A 25,450-nucleotide genomic window follows, 5' to 3' on the forward strand; every position below is an offset into this window, starting at 1 on the left:
TCATACGTTTGCTCAGCAATAGGCAAGCACCACACCACATTCTGCAAAGATGAAAGGAGTGCAGGATTGCCGAGAACAGTTCCCGGCATGCCTGGGAAGAAATGAACGGGAGGTGCGGAAGATGCCAGCAAAGGGAACCAGAAAGATGTTGCACGGAGACTCTATTTTGTGTCAGCCAAAGGGGAAAGACTGAGCTTTCCAGCCCAGGTCAGCTGCGAGAACACAGGCCAGAAGTCTGCAAAGGACAGAGGGTTGTGTGTATTCCTCTCCAGCCCAGCCACCTGTGGCTCCTGACCCTGGGAAAGTTGACATCATGGATTACAGGGCTTACAGGGGTTACCTAACCTGGTGGAACGAGCTCCTGGAAGAGCTACGGGTCCTGTCGGGTTTGTCAGCTTTCTGCAAGGCCTGTAACACGGAGCTCTACAACCAGTCGGACCTCCTGTATGGTGGAGGTCAGGGTGAGGTCCTGGATTTCCCATAGTGTTGGTTAGATCGGGACCCTTGGTCCCAATGAGAGAGCTTTTGACTACAAGTTGGACAGGGGATCGTTTTCAGGAGTGTTGCAGATTGTCAACGATGTTGTGCATAACAGCAAAACAGTAGCGATTTCAATTTGCAACCATTGTGCAATTTTGAACGAGTGCGGAATGGCCCTGAATATTTGTAGCTAAATCGGTAATATTCAAACACAGTAAGCTGCTATGGCACTCTGTTTCAGAAACTGACCCTCTAAAACTGTGACTCTGCAGAGTTCTATGGACTACAATTCCCATGATCCCCCTACCAGTGCTGGATAGAGCAAGCACTCTGAGATTGTTGCCAGCCTCCAGGCTATGGCTGGAGATCTCCCGGGACTACACTTGATCTCCAGGCAACTGAGATTAATCTCCATAGAAAAAACGGTAATTTTGGAAGCCTTCTAAAGTAGCTCTTTTCTCCAGGGGAACTGATCTCTGTGGTCTGGAGATCAATTGTAGTTCCAGATCATGAGACCACCCCTGGAGACTGGCAACCCAAGGAAGAATATATTGATACTTTTCACCCTGCACTTTTCCCAAGGAGCCCAGAACAATGCATGTGGCCCTCTCCTTCCAGCACTGTATCATCACAACAACCTTGTGAGGGAGGCAAGGCTGACCGGCCCAGGTTCACCCAGTGAACTTCATGGCAGAGTAGGGATTTGTATCAGGCGCTCCCAGCTCCCCATGTCCAATACTCTGAGCACTGCCTCATGCTGTCTCTGTGCTCTGAAAGATTTAGGGTATGTATATCCATTTTGCAAACAACTGCCAGTGTTATAAGGGGTGTGAGAACGAAACCCACATTTTTTGCACTAAGAGGGAACTCACCACATTGGGGCTGAGCAGAAGGATTCCTTGTTGAGCCATGAGTCGACGGCACAATAGAACGAATCGTACCCTGACATCTCAGTTTGGTTGTGAAAGGGTGCAGACAGCTGTATCACTGGGAAGCAACTTTGGAGCAATTCTTCCCCAACCGGTAGCCCCAAACCCAGCTGCGATGCTGGAACAACCAGCCAAGCCTCGTAAAAGCAAATAAAAGCCTTATTTCAGCCTTACTGCAGCCATAAAAGCCTTTCAATTTGTTTTTTAATTATCAGGAGACATTAGCTTTAATACCCAAGAAGACGCGTACACTCAACCCATGAAAAATTGTTGTTGTCGTGTGCGTGTGTTTTCTTAAAGATTTGATTTGTAGGACAATGCTTTAGGGAGGTGAGCTGGTAATCTTGGTGTTTTTTTTTTTAATAATGTTTTAAAATCATTTCTGTGTACTTGTGAATACAGGCATATTTTCAGCTCGCATATTTATGTTTACTGAAATATTGATTATTTTTAATCACCGATCAGGCCAGTTGATGATGGCACAAGCACTAGCCAATGCCCTACAAAAGTAGAATAGGCTGTGCACCTCTTTTGTAAGAGGAATGATACTCACACATACATACCCCAAATCATTTTAGCCAAATTAGTCCTTTGAGCCAGATCAGAAAGATGAATTAAGGAAAGTCTAAGGAATAAAGAAATAATCTTATATTATAATAGTGAAGTCAGGGTATCTTTGGGTACTTAAATCCGATGACTGGAACAGTGAACAGGCAAGACAGATCTTTCAGCACGCCCTAGGTTTGACAAAAAATGTGAAATCTAAAAGATATACACTGGGCATACGGTGGCCAGCTCTGGGTTGGGAAATATCTAGGGGTGGACCCAGTGGGATTTGGGGCAGGGAAGGGACTTTGGTGGAATATAATCCCTTTTCTCCAAGGGGACTGGTCTGTGTTGCCCGTAGGTGAGCTATAATACCAGGGTGGAGGGGCAGAAAGAGAGAGGAAGTGACAGGCATGGAGGACAGAGAGGGAGAGAGAGAGAAAGAGAGAGAGAGAGAGTGTGAAACAGGAAAATCTGCTTCTCAAGTGCACGAAAAGTGCCGTATCCAACTTGTGCAGAAAGAGCAAAGAGGCTTACCTTGTTCTCCATCCCTTCATCCCCTGTTTTTTGGTTCTCAGCACAGTTCCTTCTTTGGCAGGCAGACCTAACGGGTCCACTTAGTTCTTTACAGCCTATCTGACTATTATTGTACATAGAATTTGTGAGACAGGTGCTCCTGAAGAATAACCACATCTGGTCTAAAATGCAGGGAGGAGTGCCTCCCCCCCCCGTCCCTTCCTCCCTCCTTAAAGGGCTTCCTGCTAGGAGAATACAATGAGCATTGTTTCCCATCTACCTTGAGCTGTCCTGGTCCCCAAATCTCTCTCTCGGTTCTGATTTACAGCAAGCTTAGTCCCTGATGCTATAAAATGAAATTCTTGTTCTCGCCACTAATTTCTGTGTAATTAGATCTCCACTGGTGTGGAAAATGGACAGGACTGGAACAATCCCCCAGCCCGGCTTCATTGGACTCTGAGATACGTGATAGTAAGCCCCCAAACATTTTGACACCTGCAGAGCTGGTGGGGCGGGTGGCAGATTTAAGAGGTACATGAAGATATGGAACACACTGATTTGGGGTGGGAAGGAGGTGGAACAGTCTGGGATCGACTGATTAGGCCAAATCATGGAAGCTAAAGCACGGCATTACTTGGATGGGAGACCACCACTCTGCAGAGGGAGGCAAGGGCCAGCCACCTGTGCTTGTCACTTGCCTTGGAAGCCTCTTGTTGGGGGTCACCATAAGGCAGTAAGGAACTGATGGCACATTTATACAGCCATTCATAATTCAGAGTGTTGGGGGTTAATGAGTCTGATGGGGCCTATGCACTGCAAAAGAAGAAGGGGATGACAGAGAGTGAGGTGGCTGGATGAAGTCTGAAGCAGTCGGTGCAAACTGAAATGGACTCCAGGGAATGGTAGAGGACAGGAAGGCCTGGAGGATCATTGTTCATGGGATCTTGATGGGTTGGACACGACTTCGCACCTAACAACAACAACAACAACAGGGATCTGACAATATGTTCCTTAAAAAGCTTCCTACAATTTCCTATTGGCAAAAGTTAGGCGGGGAAATTGAGGCGTGTCCAGGTTGCGAATGGCTGCCTCTGATGTTCAGCCTGCCTCTCTCTCTTCCTCCCCTCCCTCCCTCCCTCCCTCCCTCTGACCTGGATTTACCAGGCTGCACGGCACAAGCCGTATAGAAGAACCTTCGAGGACTTTTACGACCGCGCTCATAAAAAAGGCCATCAACTCAAACTAAGTAAATATACATATACTGTACATACGCATTAAAAAGTGGAGAGGAATTATGCAGCTGCCAAGAGTTTATGCTTTGAGGGGAGTCAACTTCTCCAGGTAGGTAATTGGTTGGAGCAGAAGTAACAGTGGTGAATTCATCTCCATAAACTTCTCCCGCCTAATTTATTAAGAGAGGCTGGGCACACTGCACCGGCTACAGACCATCACGGCAGTCTGGTGGGGAGCGGCAGTCTGTCCCAAGCCACCTGTCTCTGTGACCTGGATTCTTGCCCGCTCTTGGGCCTGAGCACCTGCTCAGGCCCAAGAGCGGGCAAGAACCCAGGTCACAGAGACAGGTGGCTTAGGACAGACAGGAGTTCCAGCCACTCTGGGTGGTCTGGTGTCTTCCTCAGGGACCATGCACCGATCGAAGGAAAATATGAACTCCCTTTCAGCCCAAGGGACAAACTACAGAATATGAGTGACACGAGTTGGGATACACTGTCCCATGTAGGGTTGGTGTGACTCACCTTGAAAGGGTTGTGTGGCTCCAGACGGCACGAGAGAGGAGGAGAGCCTTTGAGCTTTCTTCCCGTGCTGTCTTTGGCCATGGAAACCACCTACTGGACAGGTTGAAGGGCTGTTTGCTTCTTTCTTGGGCTCCAGTGGTTGAGAGTGGCAGCTTCTAATCTGGAAAGCTGGGTTTGATTCCCCACTCCTCCACATGCAGCCAGCTGGGCCCTGTTAGATCTGTTCTCACAGAGCAGTGTTGTCACAACTCTCTCAGCCTCACCTACCTCACAGGGTGATTGTTGTGCGGAGTGGAAGGTGATTGTAAGCCGCTTTGAGACTCCTTTGGCTAGAGAAAAGCAGGATATAAAACCCAATCCTTCATTTTCCATGTATCCAAGACATTGCGTTGGGTTAGGCTCCTGTGTTTTCTAGGGATGCCAGCCTCGAGGTGCGATGTGGGGACCACCTGGAAAAGCTCGTCTCTAGACTACAGAGATCAGTTCCCCTGGAGAAAATGGCTGCTTTGGGGGGTGGACCCCATAGCATTATACCACACTGAGGTCCCTGTCCTCTCCAGGCTCCGTCCCCAAATCTCCCAGCTTGGACCTGGCCACCCTGGTTATGACCGGGATCATACATATTTGGCCCAAAGAGAACAGCTGAAACAACAAAACGGCTGCAGAGGAAGCCTGGCTTCTCTTTGCCCTGACTCAAGAGATGCAGAGAGAGACAGACAGCCAAAGAGAGAGATGTTTCTTCTTAAAGGTTCCTTTGGGATCCCCATAAGGTTAGCAACAGGATGAAGGAGCCAGATATAATATTTACAGAGAAGCGGCAGTGGATTCTTCAAGCCAGCTTCACAATCCTCTTAGTTCAAGTGCTGAAAGGCGCCAGTGGACTAGGGTCGCCAGCTCTCAATTGGGTAAACTTGGAGACTTTGGAGGTAGAGCCAGGAGTGGGTGGGATTTGGGGCAGTGGAGTATAATGCTGTGGAGTCCATCCTCCAAAGCAGCCATTTTCTCCAGGGGAACTGATCTCTTTAGTCTGGAGACGAGCTACAATTCAGGATATGCCCAGGCCCAGGCCTCACCTGGGGACTGGCATTCCTAGGAATGGACTCCTGTTTGATCAGTGTTGCATGAGCTTCCTTTGCTGTCATGTAGTTTCATCCATGCCAGCTTTTGTCTGTGTTCTCTTGTCCTCATCAATCATTCTTGTGGTTCTTAAAAAAAAAAGATTAAGTTTTTCTCTTCCCAAGCCACTGCACACTCCTTGCTGACTCTGGGAACCCAAGAGTCTGCAGATGTGGATCACATTCCCGCTCGGCAGGCGAGGCCTCCTTGGAGGCTCCGGCCTAGGCCCCTGAGGCCGCTTGTAGCTGAAAGGCCCACCCAGCTCAAGACACCAGCTGGTAAGAGCCCAGCTGCCCATTGCTGGTCAGGACCCGGCAGCTGGAAATCTTGAGGGAGAGGGAGGTGAGAAGTAACCAGAGAAAGTCAGACCGCCCAATGGACCATGCCCCTGCTGAGCAGAGGCCAGCTGGAAAGATTTCTCCAAATTTGAATTTTGGTTTCAGATTTACCAAAGGCCTAATCTGGACACTACTTTCTTTTGTCGTCCCCCCAATACAATCTCTCTCCCCCCCCCCTGCAGTTTAACAGGAGATGTGTAACATTTTGGGGGAAAGAGGCTGCTTGGGTGGGATGGGGAAGAAAAGAAGGGAAGATAATCCCCTACACCGAAGCTGGGTGGTCTCACTAGGCCAGCCAGAGAAGGGTGGTGAATTAATTCCTGATCTAGAGGGCAGGGAAAGGCAGCTTGTGTGCAAGGGTGTGTGAGAGGGGGACTTTTCGCTTTAATGAGCCACCATCTGTCTCTCTGTGTGTGTATTTGAGAGAGTTTTTGTGCTGTCAGAAAGGGGCTCTGAGTCCTAAGGTAGGATAAATATGGTCCAGCTTTGCAGAAGCCCAATGGGTAGTCACAGGACTGCTCCTGCAAACCCCGGAAGAGTGAGCATCTACTATTCATATAGCAATGAACAGACATCTGAATTGCATTCGACACTCCCCAAATGCCATAGCGTCCAGATATCCAGACAGCAGAATCACAAAACATTCACAGTGTAAACTGTGTCAAGAGATACTGACAAATTTGGTAACAAAAAGACAAGCCTTAGAGGCGTGCCAATGCTTTCTTTAATCTCTGTATGCCCTTCCTACCCGTACCTTTTGTTATTATATGTAAACGGAAAACAAAGATTAATCTCAATGCATAAATGGAAGGAGGAGAGTTTAGAGCAGAGCTATGTGATTTGTGGAAATAGGTGCTGTGCTCTCTTGCATGTTGGGAGGAGCTGTGGGCATTATGTTTCCTTGTGCACTGCTGTAAAGGCTACCGACTGTCCAGGGAAAACTCCCTTGATTTCTAGGGGCAGCCAGTGGGTACTTCTTAAAGGCTGTGATTCATTTATTGGTTTGTTTTGATAGTGTTTTATTTGTGTTTCCATAAACCACTTTGCCCAGGCTAGCTCGATCTTGGCTTCTAAGCAGGGTTGACCAGCCCTGGTTAGTACTTGGATGTGAGACCAACAAGGGATGTCAAGGTTGCTACGCAGAGGCAATCAACAGCAAACCACCTCTGTTTGTCTCTTACTTTGAAAACCCAATGAGGGGTCATCATAAGCCTCTCTGGAGAGTCAATTTGGTGTGGAGAGCCAGCTTGGTGTAGTGGTTAGGAGCGTGGACTTTTTTATTTTATTTTATTTTATTTTCCAAAGCTGAAGATAAAACAGTAATTAACAGTAATATTAATACAAAGAAAGATAGGTTATGCTCTTCATTTGATACACTTAGTTCCCCATTTCAGTCCCCTTTTAAATTATTTTCTTAAGTAATTCAGATAAGGGCCCCATTGTTCTTGAAACGTCTCTTCTGTTTTTCCATTAACTATCAGTGTCAGTTTGGCCATCTTAGCAAAGTCCGCTAGTTTGTTCAACCAGTCTCCTATCGAAGGTAGTTCTTGCGTTTTCCATTTCTTGGCCAGTACTAGTCTTGCTGCCGTCGTCGCATAGAAGAATAAACTTTGGGTATGAACTGTGGAATTCTAACCTGGCGAGCTGGGTTTGATTCCCCGCTCCCCCACATGCAGCCAGGTGGGTGACCTTGGGCTCACCACAGCACTTATAAAGCTGTTCTGACCATAAAATTAGGGCTCTTTCAGCTTCACCTCCCTCACAGGGTGTCTGTTGTGGGGAGAGGAATGGGAAGGCGACTGTGTAAGCTGCTTTGAGACTTCAGGTAGAGAAAAGCAGCATCTAAGAACCAACTCTTCTTCTTCTTCTCTCTCTCAATCCCTCCTAGCAGAAAAAAGATATTTAAATAAGCAATTAACAAACACGAAAGCCAAAGCAGACTGATGACAGACCATTGTTTCAGAAGGGTGGAAGGTGGATTGAATTTATACCCCACTCTCTCACGGACCCATTCCAGATGTCTACATCGTTTTCAGTTGAGCCAATAAAATACAATGCCCATCACAACCAAGAACAAATAAAATACAAACGCAGTAAATGGAAGAATTATCTGTCAACGCTTAAAATAATCAACACAGCGTGCTTTTTAAAAAGCCAACCGAGTAAGCTTAAAAAACAGCAACAGCAGCCATCCATAAGCCCGGGCTGGCATAAAAATAGTGACAGCCTTTTTGTACACAGAGAGATCCGGGCATAAAACATCCTGCTAAAACTCCTCAAGGACAATCATAAAAAGGCTACAGCGAACAGAGTTGGAATCGCCTGGATTTGAGATGTTTTGGCGTCAGGTGGGCCTCTGTGGTGCGGGTCCCCAATCTGACTGAGCCTGTAGCCCTTTTGTAATGTGGAGAACAAGTGGCGGTTATGATCACAACAAAATGGCTGCCAAGACGGGTACAGCCGGTCACAAAATAGTTGTTATGGGGATAAGGGTGGGTGGGTGTATCACAGGATGGACTGTTTCCAGAGGAGGGCAATGAAAACGGTGAGGAGTTTGGAGACCAAGGCGTATAAGGAAAGGTTTCTTTGTTTATTTTTATTACATTTATATAATGTCCTCCCTTGCGGCTCAGGCGGTTTCATCATACAATGTTTTCATCATACAATTCAGTGAACATCATGATTATAAACTTATAACATTTTTTTTAACTGTGGGAGATCTTATGTTTACTATTTCTAACGGTAAACATTATAACTTTATAACAACTGTTGACAGCATGACTGTAATTTGATTTTTTTTGCCGCTATGCTGGGTCAGGAGTGGTCTTGTGCCTCTGCTGGGGACAGTTGGTGGTGTGAGGGGCCTTTGGGGGATCTAGGTAGTGGAGTTGTTTCATTGGCCTTGACCAAAAGCTTGCTGGAAGAGCTCAATTTTGCAGGCCCTGTGGAATTGTTTTAGCTCTGAGATAGCTTAGCCTGTTTAACCTGAATAGAAGACAATTAAGAGGTGATATGAGAACCATCTTCAAATAATTGAGGGGCTTTCATATAGAACAGTGGTCCCCAACCTTTCTGTGGTCAGGGACCGCCTCCGGTGTGAGGGGAGAGCCGATGGCCCGGGCGCCACGCGACAGCTGCATGCAAACGCACATGCGCAGTTGCTGCGCATGCACATTCTCACCACCAGGGGCGCAAACGCGCATGCGCGGCAACTGCACATGCGCGTTTGCGTCGCCAGAGTGCCGGCGGCCACGCCTGCCTCTTCCCCGAGCTTTTTGCTGTGGGGGGGGGGAAGCAGGTGCGGCTGGCCGCGGCCTGGTACCATGGCCTTTGCAGACCGGTACCGGGCTGTGGACCGGGGGTTGATGACCCCTGATATAGAAGATGGAGCAGAGTTGTTTTCTGTCACCCCAGAGGGTCGGACCAGAACCAATGGGTTGAAATTAATTCACAAGGATTTTCGGCTAAACAACCAGAAGAAATTCCTCACAGAGCGGTTCCTCAGTGGAACAGGCTTCCTCAGGAGGTGGTGGATTCTCCTTCTTTGGACGTTTTTAAGCAGAAGCTAAATAGCCATCTGACAGAAATGTTGATTCTGTGAATTTAGTCAGATGGTGAATGAGCGGGCAGAAAGGATTCTGTCCGAGCTTGGCTCTTGTGGCCCATTTTTGCATGCCCAGGGAAATGCCAGTTGGGGGTGGAGCCTTAATGGGGTGCGGTTTGAGGAGTGTGTGAATGCCACAGAGTTCACCTCCCATAGCAAATTGCTAGGTTCTACCTGGAGATTGGCAATTTTAGAGACAGCTCTGTCCTCAGAGAGAGAGAGAGAGAGAGAGAGAGAGAGAGAGAGAGAGAGAGAGAGAGAGAGAGAGAGAGAGAGAGATTGCGCAATTGTGGGCATACAGGTCCTTTGCTCACTCTCAGGTGCATATGTACATGTCAGAAGAAGAAAATGTTGATGGGCTACTCTCCCTTCTGTGCACAATGCGCATTCTTAGTCCATGGAATGTGGAGTGAAAAGCACTACTGTCTTAGCTCAAACAGGCTTTTGCACACTTCGTAAAAATCTGTAAAACCTGTGAATGGAGGTAATGGTGGGAAACATGTGCATACCCGGGAAAACAATGCTTCTGTTATATCAGCTTCCGCACGCTGGGGGGTGGAAAATTCCTCTAAGTCCGGCTGTCTTATCTTTTATTAGGCAGTTGGGATAGAGAGGAAAAAAAAACCCTGCACCCCATTTCATGCGCTGCATGCTCAGAAACATTCTATTTTTTATTATTCCATCTGCCTAGCCAGTGGTGGAGACACAGCGCCGGACTAGATGGATCTTGGCCTGATCCTGCAAAGCAGCTTGTCAATGGCAAAGCCTAGCTTGATTTAAGCCCTGACTGTGGGTTGAGGCGCATTTTAGTGTCATCGCTCAAAGCGTCAAGTGTTGAAATGGCTGGTGCCCCCAGCCTGTTGGGAACGGCACATTTCAAGCCTTGTTCTCCTTGCAGTAAATGTGAAAACAGAGATGGAAGAAGGACAGGGCTTTGCTTCCCTCTTTTTCTGTGAAAACACCTGCCTGAATGAAATTGAAGTACGATTGAAGGAAGTGCCAGTCTCCAGGTTCCTGAAAAACTCCCGCTATTACCGTTGATTTCCAGGCAAAAGAGATCAGTTATTTGAAGAAAATGGCTGCTTGGGAAGATGTCCATAATATTATGCCCCACTGAAGTCCCTCGTCTGCCTAAGCTCCATCCTTTCCAGGTTATACCCCCCAATTTTCCAGGAATTTTCCTGGCAACTGTAGATTTGTCAACCCTAGCAGTGGATCTTCTGTGGTATCTGACTGAAGAAGAAGAATAGTTGGTTATTATACCCTGCTTTTCACTACCTGAAAGAGTCTCAAAGCGGCTGACAATCGCTTTCCCTTGTGAGGTAGGTGGGGTTGACAGAGCTCTGTCAGGACTGCTCTGTGAGAACGTCACTATTAGGACTGTGACTGGTCACCTCAGGCTGCATGTAGAGGAGTGGGTAATAAAATCCAGAGGCCACCACTCCTAACCACTATGCCAATATTGGTTGCAGTGGGAAGGGGGACCAGGCCACTGAATTAACGTGGACCTTACAGCAAAGATATTCTTGCGGCAAGTGGTAGGATCCCAAACAGACCTGCTTAGGGTTGCTCTCTCAATGTGCATTTTTGATAGTGGCTCCATGGTCTTATTCAATCAGTCAAATGACAGATTTTATGGATTAGGTCCAGCCTGCATGATGGTGAATTTGTAAGCTGGCTACCCTGCTTTGTGTGTAATTTTGGTTGGTCTTCGTAAAAGACATCATGGATTTGCTTGAGCCCAACAAAGCTACCTGGAACCTCTCAGGTTCCCAACCTGCAGGTGGGGCCTAAGGATCTCCCAGAATTAAAACCGATCTCCAGAGTCCAGGAGGAAATGGCGGCTTTGCGGGGAGATCCCCAAGAGCTGACAGGGGCTTTTGGTAATTGTAGTCCATGGACATCTGGAGAGCCACCGTTTGGCCATTCCTGTCATATGGCATTATTCCCTGCTGAGATCCCTCCCTTTCCCAGGTCTGCCCTCACCAAGCTCTACTCCCAAACTTCCAGGAATTTCCCAATCCAGAGTCGGCAACAGTGTCCTCTAGCCCCAGACCAAAGATGAACAAGCCCACACTTTTCTTCAGCTCTTCAGCATGGAGTGCTGCAAGTTCCTGCTGATTTACGGTGACCCCAGCAAGTAGCTTTCAAGGACAAATGAGAAGCAGAGGTAGTTTGCCTTGGCCACCTGCTGCGTTATCCTGGTCGCCTCCCTTCCAAGTACAGGCCTGCTTAGCTGATGAGATTGGCCAAACCTTCCTCCTTCCTTCCCTCCCTCCCTCACTACAGCCATTCCTTTCTCCACCTATCTGAGACATTTTGGTATTTCTTTAAAATACCAAACACGCACTCAATTGTAATCTTACGTGGAATTGCCAAGAAAGATCAGGCTGCAACGATTTTAAAAGATTGAAGGAGTCTTTCTTTTTTTTGGTGAATATTTAGTGCTAACAGCCTTCAAGGGGAGGGGCAGGAAGGCCACATGGTATAGCCGAGGGGTAGCCATTCCACACTCATTCAAAATTGCACAATGGTTGCAAATTGAAATCGCGACTGTTTTGTTGTTATGCACAACGTCGTTGACAATCTGCAACACTCCTGAAACCGATCCGCAAGGTATCCATGGACTACAATTACCATGAGCCCTTCCAGCAGCACCTTTGGTATAGCCCAGTCTCATCCGATCTTAGAAGCTAAGCAGAGTCAGTTCCCAGAATGTTGGATCCAGTTATCTAATTACCATACATGCTAATTTTGCTGCTCCTTTAATGGCAGTTCGATCTGCAGTGAATAAGGGTAAAATGTTTCCCTCTGTGCCATGAACAATTTCTGCTGCTTATTTCTATAGAACAACCTTTGGTGGTTTAGCGGTTAGAGCAGGGGTAGGCAAACTGGTTATCCAGATGTCCATGGACTACAATGACCATGAACCCCATGGTCATTTGGCCACCCTTGAGTTGGAGAGACCTAAGCTGGATAGATCTGGATTTGCCTTGGCAAATCTTGGAAGTGAAACAGGGTCAGTATTTGGAAGGGAGACCCCCCAAAAAGTCCAGGGTCCTTACACAGAGGTAGCAACGGCATACCAGCCAAACAGCCTCTGAATGTCTCTTGCCTTGAAACCCCTACAGGGCAGCCACAATTCAGCTGCAACTGGGCAGCCAAAACAAAAAAGAGGTTTGATGTTCCTGCTGGGATCTTTCCATTCTGCCAAGTGTTCACTGGAAGGCCACTCACCTTTAGTCTTAGCTACCTTGCAAGGTTGTTGTCTTTCCTTTGGTGGGTTAAAAGAAAGGGAAGGTTCACAGGCTTCCCCATGGCTCTGCTTCTGTGAACTTCACTGTACTTTCAAAAACGTGCACATACGGAATTCTCACAACTGGGGTTTGGTGAATCATAGAATCATAGAGTTGGAAGGGGCCAAACAGGCCATCTAGTCCAACCCCCTGCTCAATGCAGGATCAGCCCTAAGCATCCTAAAGCATCCAAGAAAAGTGTGTATCCAACCTTTGCTTGAAGACTGCCAGTGAGGGGGAGCTCACCACCTCCTTAGGCAGCCTATCCCACTGCTGAACTACTCTGACTGTGAAATTTCCCCCCCCCCCCTGATATCTAGCCTATATCACTGGTGGTAATTACGTTGTGGGCCGAGTTGTTTTTGAGACGCCCTTGACCCCTTTGACAATTGCTCATTGCACTGCACAATTCCACTGTTCTTGGATTTGGTATTGGATTATTGCCAAAGGTCTACCTTTCCTATTTCTCTAATGAAGGCTTTTGAAGGGTAAGGTGCCTATTTGTGAGCCAGCACTGATCGCCTTCCTAACAGCTGGCAGCTTAGCCAAAATTAGCAGGAGATGCTATTTCGCTCCATGCAGTGAAAACCTTCAATTTATGCACTTCAAACTTCTTCTCTTAAAGGGATAACAGCAGTCCGGGCCATTTACATCCCTGCCAGCCTAGAGGGCGGCAGACTATGAAATCCCACCTACTCGTCCCAAGGGCTGCATTATTGCAACCTGACTTGCATGAGCTTGGTGAAAAATAAACCAGAAATTAAATATAGGCATTCAAGAGGGAACAGAATGAAACGAGGCGACCACTTGGTATGCAAAGCAAATCAAAATTGATGCATCTTTTTACCCAGATGCGGTTTCTCCTAGCAACGGAGGAATGGGCTACATCAGAACACACAGTGCTAAGGTAAGCAGAATAAACAAACCTCTGCCCCAAGGTGCTTCTACTCTCAGATTAGCATGACTGGAGGGGAGGAAAAAAGGACACCAGATAGAGTTGCGTGGGCTTAGGGGGCTTTGCTTCTCTTGAGAAGTGGAACTGCTGGGTTAAGCCACAGGCTTTGTAGAAGAGAGAGCTTTGGAACAGGAAGGCACATGATGGATGACCTCTTGGCAAACTAGAATGGAAACAGAAATCAAGAGGAAAATTCCTGGGACGTGGGAAGCAGAGAGCACCTCTGAAGATGACTGAATAAACACAGCCAGGCTGCATTACAATCATAATAGGCAGAAGAACTTCTGTGCTATAAAATAACTCAGTAGGGATACTTAGCATTTGTTTTCAGTAGCCAACACATTTCACATATATTGACATGGTAATCCTTACAACAGCCCTGTAAGGGAGGGTCGCGTTGTTAGCCCTGTATTGCAGATGGGGGACCAGGGCTACCTACCTACCAAGCGCGGCTGAACCAGCATTGGATAATGGCTCATATTGCTTTCTCTTTCTCCTCATAAATCTCTCCCATCATCTGCTGGTTGCCAGGAAGGACCTACCTGGATAATCATTTCCTGACATTTAGCATATGTAAGGTTGCTAACCTCCAGGTGGGGCCTGGAGACCTCTGGGAATTACAGCTGACCACCATATGACAAAGATCAATTCCCCTGGAGAAAATGGCCATTTTGGAGAGCAGACACCATGGCGTTATAGCATGCTAAGGCCTCCCTCGCTATTTTCCTTAGACTTTGCCCCCACATCTCCAAGCACATCACCACCACACCCTTAGTGTGCGTGCCATGGTGTGGTGCCAAAATAAGCCAAATGTCACACTTTGTCTCATGGATGCGTTTCCATGGTAACAAGAGCATCCCTGTTACAAATGTCCCACAGAAGTGGGTTGTTTTCATTGCATGGACTAAAACGAGGGGGAGGGGCTGGTTGAAATCCTCATTCAGCCTTGAAGCTTGCTGGGTGAGGCTGGGCCAGTCAAGCTCTGCCAGCCTCACCTACCTCACAGGGGTGTTGTGACGACAGAGGTGGGGAGGGTGTGACTAGGACACAGCAGAGGGGACCCTGTTCCAGCTGCCTTTGGGATAAAAATGAATAGTGATGTTAAGACCGGTTGGTTTACACCTAACGTTTTGGCCCTCTCCCCAAATGACACAGGTAGAAAGGCATTACCTGTTCAGCATTATCTCCATCCCGGGTCCCTGGACAGAAGAAGGTTGCTAAGAGCCCCAACTGAGGGCTCTCCTTCTGCCAACGCAGGAAATATCAGCAAACAATGACTTTTGCAGAGAGAGAACCGCAGCCAGGAAAAAGGGCTGGCTTCCTATGAATGCTCAGTTTTTGCTGTGTTAGCTTTGCTTTTTGGTGGGCAACTTGCAGGAAGGAATCAAGAGCCCCTGGCAGCTACCGCCCCTGTGCCAAGCCCACTGTTGCCTCCCCATTCCTGTTTGCAAGAAGCCCAGGTTTAGGGGGATTTATACAGAACGCAGGTTGGAGGGTAGGGGGTGGGGGTTGATTTGTTTCTCCTGTCTGCTTAGTGGCCAGCAGGGGTCTCTCGCACATCAAGAATTGTGGAGAAAAAACAGCCAGGGGAGATGAGGATGAAAAAATCCACCGATTTTCTCAGCTTCTGTTCCGCATTCTCAAACCCCCGGCATCTGAGTTACCTGACCTTGACTGAGGGGTGTGTGCAACGGCAGAGCTCCCTGTATACCCTTCAGGAGTGCCTTGATAAAGAAAAGGAAGGCATCTCCTCATAAACAATAATAAGGACATTTTGCTATTCAGGACCTCAAGTTGTTAGGCGGTGTGGGCAAAGCAATAGTTAAAAAAAGCTATACCCACTCCCTCCCCCATAATCATCTCCTAACAAAGACAAACAAGAACAAAAGGCAGGGGTAGTCAAACTGCGGCCCTCCAGATGTCCATGGACTACAATTCCCATGAGCCCATGCCAGCATTCACTGGCAGGGGCTCATGGGAATTGTAGTCCATGCACATCTGGAGGGCCGCAGTTTGACTACCCCTGACAAAAGGCGACAAGCAAGGGTGGGATTCTGTTCCTGGAGGGGTGCTGAGCTGCCACTACCTCTGGGTCTCTCTCTCCTCAAATTGTCTGCTGTATCCCAGTGTGTATGATGTGATATCTACACATTTCTACACAAATGCTACACATTTCTCCTCCTGTCTTCTCACAGCCTTGTTGTTGTTGGTGAGGCACTCCGCAGCATCTCACTGCTTTTGCCAGTATGCTTTATGGCCATTTTGCAGCAGTTTTGCAGCACTGGGTGCCAAAGTGCTTTCCAGCAGCTTGCAGGCTGCTGTTTAATTTCAAAGGATTTAGGACTGAGCCAAGGCAGACTCTGAATCAGAGACTTTTCTTGGTTTATTTCTTTGGACTTTTGCCTTTGATCTTCCGAATACGATTTTGGGTGGTGGTACATAGTTCCTCCTTAAGCACAGAAGAGTCTTAATTAACTGTGCCATTCCCATGATGCAGTAGAAATCATGCCATGCATTAAGAGATATTAATGATTACCAGAAAATGGAAGAAAGAGACAAGGAGAGCCAGAAGCTCTTTGTCCCTTGTAATTTTGCAGTTTGCCTAATGTGCAATCCTTATTGATGGGACTCAATCTGTTTTTGATTTCATTTGTGCAAACTGAACTTCTGAGTCCTGTGATTTTCTGAATCTGACTGCTGCTGGGACGTGGGGAGGGTCGACATGACCATCTATGGTCGTATCAGCTGATAAATGCTTAACACATTAAAAATATATATATTAAAAAATCAACTCCCACCCATCAAGGAGTCCCAGGGTTTGATGAAGCTCTTGCTGCTTTAAGCAGAAGTGGTTGGCCATTGCTTTCCTTCACAGAGTCTTCCTCAGTGGTCTCTCCTCCAGGTACTGACACTACTTAGCTTTTGAGATCTGCCGAGATTGGCCTATAATATGCCACCTTTCCTCCTCCCCTTTACTGTTTACTCTTCCCCTTTTAGAAGGGAAGTTTAGGGTGGATGTGGGTGGATGGGCCATCTGGACACTCTCCCATAGAGGATGGTGACGGTGATGAACTAATTCCATTTTTATAATGTCATGTGACATCCAGCCATCTCCTCCCTTTTCAGTCCTTCAAAGGGTTTGTGTGTGTGTGTGTGCTCCATTTTACCTGCTACATCATGGTTCAGTAGGGGAATGGACAAAGTGCTGCCCCCAGGCTGGGGTGGGTCCCATAGACCTCACCAGCATATCTGTCTTTTATACCTGTTTTTGGGGGAAGAGGAGGAGGGGGATTGGGGGTGGCAGCAGTCAGCTGTGAGGGCAGCAAGAATGGACTGAGTGGATCCCTCGTTGTTCATGCCCAGCTTGATGCCATGGCATTCCTTCTTGGGAACGCAGTGAGAGGAGGGCGCCTTGAAGCAGTTCCAGCAACCCGCGAAGGTGGTACCTGCTGTTGAGGGAGGAAAGTGGCCGAGCCTCACAACCACCAATGAGCCCAGCAAAGAGGAGCTTGGGGAAAATTGGCCAGCTTGATGAAGTGGCTGTGCCTAGCAGGGGACATCAAGAAAGCCTCAGCTGGCTGGAGAGTGGAATTGTGGTGTCTTAGTTAGAGTATAAGACAATGATTGGCTCGGCTAAGGTTTGAATCCCCATTCGGTCATGGAAACTCACTGGCTGACCTCAGAGATTGTCTCTCACAGGGTTGTTGTGGAGCTGGAGTGAAGTTCTGTGTATACAACTCTGACCTCTTTAAAAGCCTTGTTGGATAAAGATGTGCTAGACAGACGAGGAAGTGAGACCCCCCTCCCCTGATAAGCCCGGAATGCCACAGGATATAGTCCGATAGCTGCTAGCAGGACAGGCGCAGGACAATATTAAGTCCAGACTTCCCTGTTAAGGAGAGCAGTTGGGTTGCCAGCACTACCTTGCCAAATCCTGAGAGGTTTTGAAGGTGGTGCTTGAAAAGAGTGGAGGCTGTGACTTCACTTCTGGGTGATGCTCTAGGAATGTCCCCAAATCTCTATGGTACAGGCCATAGACACAAAAGTAAACCCCTAGAGCGTCATTTCTCCGCCTGCTCCTCAATTTTTTAAGGGTGGGGTTTTGGGCTGAAGGTGGAGACTCATCCATGATGGGTGGGCAGAAGGCATACATAGACCACATCAGTGGCATAGCACACTGAGGTCAAAATGGGTCATGATGAGGGTGTTCCTGGGCTTAGTATCCTACGTCCCACCCTCAGTCCTCTACTCAGCAGAGGGTGCTGTATTTTCCTTTGTTCCCTCCCTTGTGACCTGTGGATGAGAAGAGAAGGGAAGAGAAGAAAGCCTGAATCACTGGGTGTTAGTTGGTTGCTTCTATGAATATCTGGCATTTGGACGTCATCAGCGTGCTGATGGGTGATTGGTGTGGGCAGCGTCTCTAAGGCCTCCCTGTGCAGTTGCTAGGCTCTTCCTGAAGCTGATCCATTTTCTCTGCTGAGAAAGCGTAGAGTATTGACCAGCTAGTGTCGGACTGCATGAGCATTGGCAATGCATCAGTGCCTGGAGCTTAATAACGCACAAGAACCATGCTAAATATTTTGCTTGTGCCAGATGCATCCCCCAAAAGCTCCTGAAGCTACCTTCTACTGAGTCAGACAACTGAAGGTCAATATCGCCTGCCTTGACTGGCAGCAGCTCTCTCTCAAGTAGTGGTCGTTCACATCACTTGCTACCCAATCCTTTTGACTGGGGATGGAGCCTTGGGCCCTTCTGCATACTGAGCAGATGAAGAAGAAGAAGAGTTGGTTCTTATATGCCGCTTTTCTCTATCCGAAGGAGGCTCAAAGTGGCTTACATCCACCTTCCCTTTCCTCTCCCCACCACAGAGTCTCTGTGAGGGAGGTGAGGCTGAGAGAGCCCTGATATTCCTGCCTTCCCTTTCCTCTCCCCACAACAGACACCCTGTGAGGGAGGGGAGGCTGAGAGAGCCCTGATATTCCTGCCTTCCCTTTCCTCTCCCCACAACAGACACCGTGAGGGAGGGGAGGCTGAGAGAGCCCTGATATTCCTGCCTTCCCTTTCCTCTCCCCACAACAGACACCTTGTGAGGTGGGTGAGGCTGAGAGAGCCCTGATATTCCTGCCTTCTACTTCCTCTTCCCACAACAGACACCCTGTGAGGGAGGGGAGGCTGAGAGAGCCCTGATATTCCTGCCTTCCCTTTCCTCTCCCCACAACAGACACCCTGTGAGGGAGGGGAGGCTGAGAGGGCCCTGATATTCCTGCCTTCCCTTTCCTCTCCCCACAACAGACACCCTGTGAGGGAGGGGAGGCTGAGAGAGCCCTGATAGTCCTGCCTTCTACTTCCTCTTCCCACAACAGACACCCTGTGAGGGAGGGGAGGCTGAGAGAGCCCTGATATTCCTGCCTTCCCTTTCCTCTCCCCACAACAGACACCCTGTGAGGGAGGGGAGGCTGAGAGAGCCCTGATATTCCTGCCTTCCCTTTCCTCTCCCCACAACAGACACCCTGTGAGGGAGGGGAGGCTGAGAGGGCCCTGATATTCCTGCCTTCCACTTCCTCTCCCCACAACAGACAACCTGTGAGGTGGGTGAGGCTGAGAGAGCCCTGATATTCCTGCCTTCTACTTCCTCTTCCCACAACAGACACCCTGTGAGGGAGGGGAGGCTGAGAGGGCCCTGATATTCCTGCCTTCCCTTTCCTCTCCCATCAACAGACACCCTGTGAGGGAGGGGAGGCTGAGAGAGCCCTGATATTCCTGCCTTCTACTTCCTCTTCCCACAACAGACACCCTGTGAGGGAGGTGAGGCTGAGAGAGCCCTGATATTCCTGCCTTCCCTTTCCTCTCCCCACAACAGACACCCTGTGAGGGAGGTGAGGCTGAGAGAGCCCTGATATTCCTGCCTTCCCTTTCCTCTCCCCACAACAGACACCCTGTGAGGGAGGGGAGGCTGAGAGAGCCCTGATATTCCTGCCTTCCCTTTCCTCTCCCCACAACAGACACCCTGTGAGGGAGGTGAGGCTGAGAGAGCCCTGATATTCCTGCCTTCCCTTTCCTCTCCCCACAACAGACACCCTGTGAGGGAGGGGAGGCTGAGAGAGCCCTGATATTCCTGCCTTCCCTTTCCTCTCCCCACAACAGACACCCTGTGAGGGAGGTGAGGCTGAGAGAGCCCTGATATTCCTGCCTTCCCTTTCCTCTCCCCACAACAGACACCCTGTGAGGGAGGGGAGGCTGAGAGAGCCCTGATATTCCTGCCTTCTACTTCCTCTTCCCACAACAGACACCCTGTGAGGGAGGTGAGGCTGAGAGAGCCCTGATATTCCTGCCTTCCCTTTCCTCTCCCCACAACAGACACCCTGTGAGGGAGGTGAGGCTGAGAGAGCCCTGATATTCCTGCCTTCCCTTTCCTCTCCCCACAACAGACACCCTGTGAGGGAGGTGAGGCTGAGAGAGCCCTGATATTCCTGCCTTCCCTTTCCTCTCCCCACAACAGACACCCTGTGAGGGAGGTGAGGCTGAGAGAGCCCTGATATTCCTGCCTTCCCTTTCCTCTCCCCACAACAGACACCCTGTGAGGGAGGTGAGGCTGAGAGAGCCCTGATATTCCTGCCTTCCCTTTCCTCTCCCCACAACAGACACCCTGTGAGGGAGGGGAGGCTGAGAGAGCCCTGATATTCCTGCCTTCCCTTTCCTCTCCCCACAACAGACACCCTGTGAGGGAGGGGAGGCTGAGAGAGCCCTGATATTCCTGCCTTCCCTTTCCTCTCCCCACAACAGACACCCTGTGAGGGAGGGGAGGCTGAGAGAGCCCTGATATTCCTGCCTTCCCTTTCCTCTCCCCACAACAGACACCCTGTGAGGGAGGGGAGGCTGAGAGAGCCCTGATATTCCTGCCTTCCCTTTCCTCTCCCCACAACAGACACCCTGTGAGGGAGGTGAGGCTGAGAGAGCCCTGATATTACTGCTCGGTCAGAACAGCTTTATCAGTGCTGTGACAAGCCCAAGGTCACCCAGCTGGCTGCATGTGGGGGAGTGCAGAATTTAACCCGGCTCACCAGATTAGAAGTCCACACTCTTAACCACTACAACAAACTGGCTCACCAGATGCTCTGTCCCTGAGCCGGGGACCCTGAGCCCTGTAATGAATCCCATTCACAAAGCACGCAGTTTACCTCGCAGAAGGGCCACCTCTATACTCGGCGGGTTTTGGTTGCCCACCACTCCTGCACAATCGCTGCCCAGGTAAGCTCTGGGGTGACCCCCACCCTAGTAAAATGGAATGAAACAGCGACATTGACTAGAATGTACTTTTCGATTTAAAAATGACTCCCTTCCGCTTTCTGTATGGCGTTAACAACAAGCCGAAGTGACACGCTGAAGAATAAAGGCCTTCTCTGACGCGCCAACGAGGCTATTCGCGGCACTTCATCATCTTCAAGGGTGCCGGTGGCTTTCATCCCATTTGAGATCCCTGCGGCAGGCCTCCACCAAGTTCATAAACTATACCAAGTTGCAATACTCACTTTCCAGCAGGCCTAACCTCATCTCTCAAAGAGCGGGTGATTTGCAGCCTTTAACCATACGGTGCATGTTTCCTTTTGCTCCACGGACAAACTTGCCAGTGAGAAGCACCTCCATTTTGTCACAAGGAGTCTCGACTGACAATTCGTTCCTCATGTTGTATTTCCTCCATGGTACCGATGTTCATTTAGCAATCCTTTAAACATCCGGCTCAGGTTAGCTGCAGAAAAGACGCAACCTTGTTCAAGACAACTCAGGGGCTGAACTATGCCTGTTTTAGAATTGTGCCATGTGAGTGTTGAAATTTGCCACAGAATGCATCTCGAGAATCTCAGCATCTTGAGATTCTCTAGGCCTCTCAGGTTTCTAGGCCTCAGGGCTAAAAAATAAGCTTGACATTCAGGCTCATACTACACATGACAATTTTTTAAATGTCACAGTGAATATTGAATGTACAGTTTCACAATGGGGCATATGTTTAGGATAAGGACCATAAAATCATAGAGTTGGGAGGGGCCATACAGGCCATCTAGTCCCACCACCTGCTCAATGTAGGATCAGCCTAAAGCATCCAGGATAAGGATCTGTCTAGCTGCTACTTGAAGAAAAACACATGAAGGAAAAGGCTTCTTCCTCCTAGCCCTGATCCAACTTGGCTCCCTTTCCCTTGCATATGCTAATTAAAAAATGTAAAGAGATGGAAGATGTAACCATTCATAGCTCTCCAACATCCAGAGAGCTCTGAGAGAACTGTGCTGTGAGGACAGTTCTAACAGGATAGTGACTGGGCCAAGGTCTCTTAGCTGGCAGCATTTGGAGGAGGAGCATGGAATCAAACCCAATTGACCATATTGGAGGCTGCTGCTCTTAACCACTGCTCCACACGGCTCTCCCCAAGCTCTTTGGAGGAAAACTGTACTGAATGGGTAACTAGCTAGATATAGCGATGCCCACATTGCAAAGTAACTCCCTTCCCTGGCAAAACAGCATGTTTTAGGAACTATTGTTGGTATTATTTGAACTCATGGCGCAACCTTGGTGAGGGCCAGCTTGGTGTAGTGGGTAGGAGTGCGGACTTCTAACCTGGCGAGCTGGGTTTGATTCCCCGCTCCTTCCCTACATGCAGCCAGCTGGGTGACCTTGGGCTCGCCACAGCACTGATAAAGCTGTTCTGACCAAGCAGTGATATCAGGGCTCTCTCAGCCTCACCCACCTCACAGGGTGTCTGTTGTGGGGAGAAGAAAGGGAAGGCGACTGTAAGGTGCTTTGAGACTCCTTTGGGTAGAGAAAAGCAGCATGTAAGAACCAACTCTTCTTCCTCCTCCTCTTCCTGAGTCTGTGTAGCCCTCTGTTGAGGTCAATATCGTCCTCTCTGACCACCGTTAGCTTTCCTGGATCTTGTGAGGCAGTCTTTCATGTCACTTTGCTTCTTTTTTGAGAAAGGCTGACTATGAATAAACACAGCGCCTACTTACCACCAGATCCTTTTAACTGGAGATGCCAGGGATTGAATCTGGGACCCCTAAACTGTGCTATGTCTTTTATTCTGATTTAGAACAACTGCAGTAATAGTATCAACTGTGTTATCCCTTTAAAAAAATCAGTATGCAAAGGGATCTGGGTCCTTTGGCTTGCACCCCTTCTGCCCAGGGGCATTTAGTAATATGTGACAGACAGCCAGAGATATAAGGTATTCAAGAGAAAAAGAAGAGCTGGTTTCTTGTACCCCACTTTTCACTACCCAAAGGAGTCTCAAAGCGGCTTACATTCGCCGCAACCCATAACAGACACCCTGTAGGTGAAGCTGAGTGAGCTCTGAGAGAACTGGTTCAAGGTGACCCATCTGGTTGCATGTGGAGGAGCGGTTGTCCAGGGTGTAAACTACACGGAGCTTTTATTCCAACCCCAGATCGATTCAGTCCCTGCCCTCTACACAGAATGCGATTTCTGTTTGGATTTGGGGCGATTTAAATTTTCCTTCTGCAGCAAGAAGGATTGATCCGGAGTGACCCTACCTTTATTGTGTGATATCTTAGAGTGCTGAAAATCCTGAATAAAGAAAGCTCCGTGGTAGAGAACCTCTGATAGGCTACACCTGGTCATGTGACACGCTTGCCTTAAAGGAGAAGCCCCTAACTTCTCTCAACTTCTGTCAGTCCTGGATTTTTCCTCCCTCCTCTGCCTTTTTCGATCCTCTCCCCCTCCCCCCCTTCAAGAAAAGAAAGAGGCTCCCTGGTTGGCTTCTCCCCCCCCCTTCAAGAAAAGAAAGAAAGAGGCTTCAAGAAAAGAAAGAAAGAAAGAAAGAGCCCCCCCCCACTTTCTGAGCCTCCCTAACCACGTGCAGAAGACTTTCCTGTTTCAATGGGGAGGAGGGGGGAGAGGAAGACCCGAGTTCAAAGTGATCTGAATTCAACAGGATTGACAATGGAATAAACAAAGTAAGTGCAGACTCTGCCCAGATTAGAGGCTGCCGCTCTTAACCCCAATAGCATAGGGGCTTACCTGGTCCCAGCTGCTCATCAGACTTCCCTTCCTTCTAACCCTCCCCCTCCCAGGCTCATGTATGGGAAATATTTTCCTCTTCTCTAGCATGTTACTCCAGACCTCATTGCCAAACAGCTGCACTGGACAGTCAGTCTGACTGCTTTGCTTAGAAATGTGTGGGATCCCCCAGTTCTCAGCCGTGCTGGAAGATGGTCACAGATACTGGCTGAGTCTCCCTGCCAATTGTGCCTTATGAGCCCAGGCCATAACTTACACCAGCCTCTCTCCACTTTTCTACCGTTGTGAAACACTCTTCACACCTCGAGAAAACCCAGAGGCGGCAGGATCCTGCAGAATATGATGGGGAAGCATAGCTGTGGACACGCCCACCTGGGGCCCCTCCCCTTCCCACCCCCTCCAGGCCCCTCAATGGCCATTTTGGGAGGGGTGGGTGGGATTATATGACCATATATGGTCATATGTATACAGTGTTTCACAAAAGAAAGCCTGACTTGCCCATTCCTCTTTTCAGAGGGTTGTCCCTGAGTCAGGTCAACAGTCTAGCTCTTGGGCTTCCATGCTTCCCAGGAACATGGGGACCCAATCTGGATCAGGACTGAGGTGGGGGGATGGAAGGAAAGAGCTTTTGCACACCCCTCCCCAATATTTTCCATTATCTGAAGCCCTGGGTTATTTCCTTGGGGAAATTTAACATGTAACCCATCTGTAGACTCCCTCCAACAGGGCAAATAGTGGTTCCTCAGGGCCATTCCAAGTAGGGAGGCCACCCTCCAGTTCGGACCTGGGGATCCCCTGGAATTAGGGTTGACAGCTCTGGGTTGGGAAATCCCTGGAGACTTCAGGGGTGGAGCCAGGAGTGGGATGGATTTGGCCTGGGGAGGGACTTCAGTGGAGTATAAAGCTATGGAGTCCATCTTCCCAAGCAGCCATTTTCTCCAGGGGAACTGATCTCTTTAGTCTGGAGATGAACTATAATTCCAGGAGATCCCCTAGGCACCACTTGTTGACTGGCATCCCACCCGGAATTACAGCTCATCTCCAGGAGTTTCTTAACTTGGCTCTGGCAATCCTACCCCCCCATCCCCTGCCCATGACCAGGGGAGACCTGGCACCCCTAATTCCAACCCTCACCTGGATAGCCACCTCTTGTCCGATCTTGGAAGCTAAGCGGCATAGTTCGTATTTGGATGGGAGACCACCAGGGAAGCCTGAGGTTGCTACCCAGAGGCAGGCAATGGCAAACCACCTCTGAATGGCTCTAGCCTTGAAATTCCGACTGGGTTGCTGTAAGTCGGCCATGGCTTGATGGGTCCAAAGTAGGGTCCAAAGTAGGGTCCATTCCCAGCAGGAAGGTGGCCAGGGGGTGGGTGATTGAAGCCTTTTCTATCCCAGTCCAAATGGGTCTTGCATGCATCTGGGATGTGCAGAACCCCCGGAATGTCTGTCGACCAGACTCGTGGAGCTACCAAGGCAGTGTCTTGTTTAGTTATGGCAGGAAGAACAGCTGCCGTGATTCTATAAGAGCCCAGAAGAGCCGCACAGCTCCAATTTCTGAGAATCTCTGCTTTTAACAAGAGAGCCAATGTCTTGACCTCACGGTTGCAGAGAGATGATTGAAACAGAGGCTGGAGTGCCAAAGAGCTGCTGGATAAGATTTACAGCGGTGTGCTCCAGAGTTCCTTGCCCCTTCCCATGATTAGATGAAACGGAATAAATTATGCAAACGCGAGAAAAATCACACACGTTTGCATAATAGAAACAGAAGTCAACTCTTTTTGCGTCACGGGATTGTCAAGCAGAATGCTGTGTTTATTTCGAGAAGCAGCAGCAGCAGAGTTGGTTTTTATATCCTGCTTTTCACTACCCAAAGAAGTCTCAGAGTGG

General features: G+C 48.9%; 1 long non-coding RNA gene across 1 annotated transcript in view; it reads left to right on the forward strand.

Moving 5' to 3' along the window:
- LOC143831369 (uncharacterized) overlaps positions 1 to 25,450 on the forward strand; it is a 59,780-nt gene that overhangs the window by 33,515 nt on the left and 815 nt on the right. Inside the window, exon 2 of the long non-coding RNA XR_013228851.1 lies at positions 13,431 to 13,486. This is a non-coding gene — a long non-coding RNA (uncharacterized LOC143831369). The remainder of the gene's footprint in view (positions 1 to 13,430; positions 13,487 to 25,450) is intronic.

This window comes from Paroedura picta, chromosome 3, assembly GCF_049243985.1.
Source record: "Paroedura picta isolate Pp20150507F chromosome 3, Ppicta_v3.0, whole genome shotgun sequence".
Classification (NCBI taxonomy): domain Eukaryota; kingdom Metazoa; phylum Chordata; class Lepidosauria; order Squamata; family Gekkonidae; genus Paroedura; species Paroedura picta.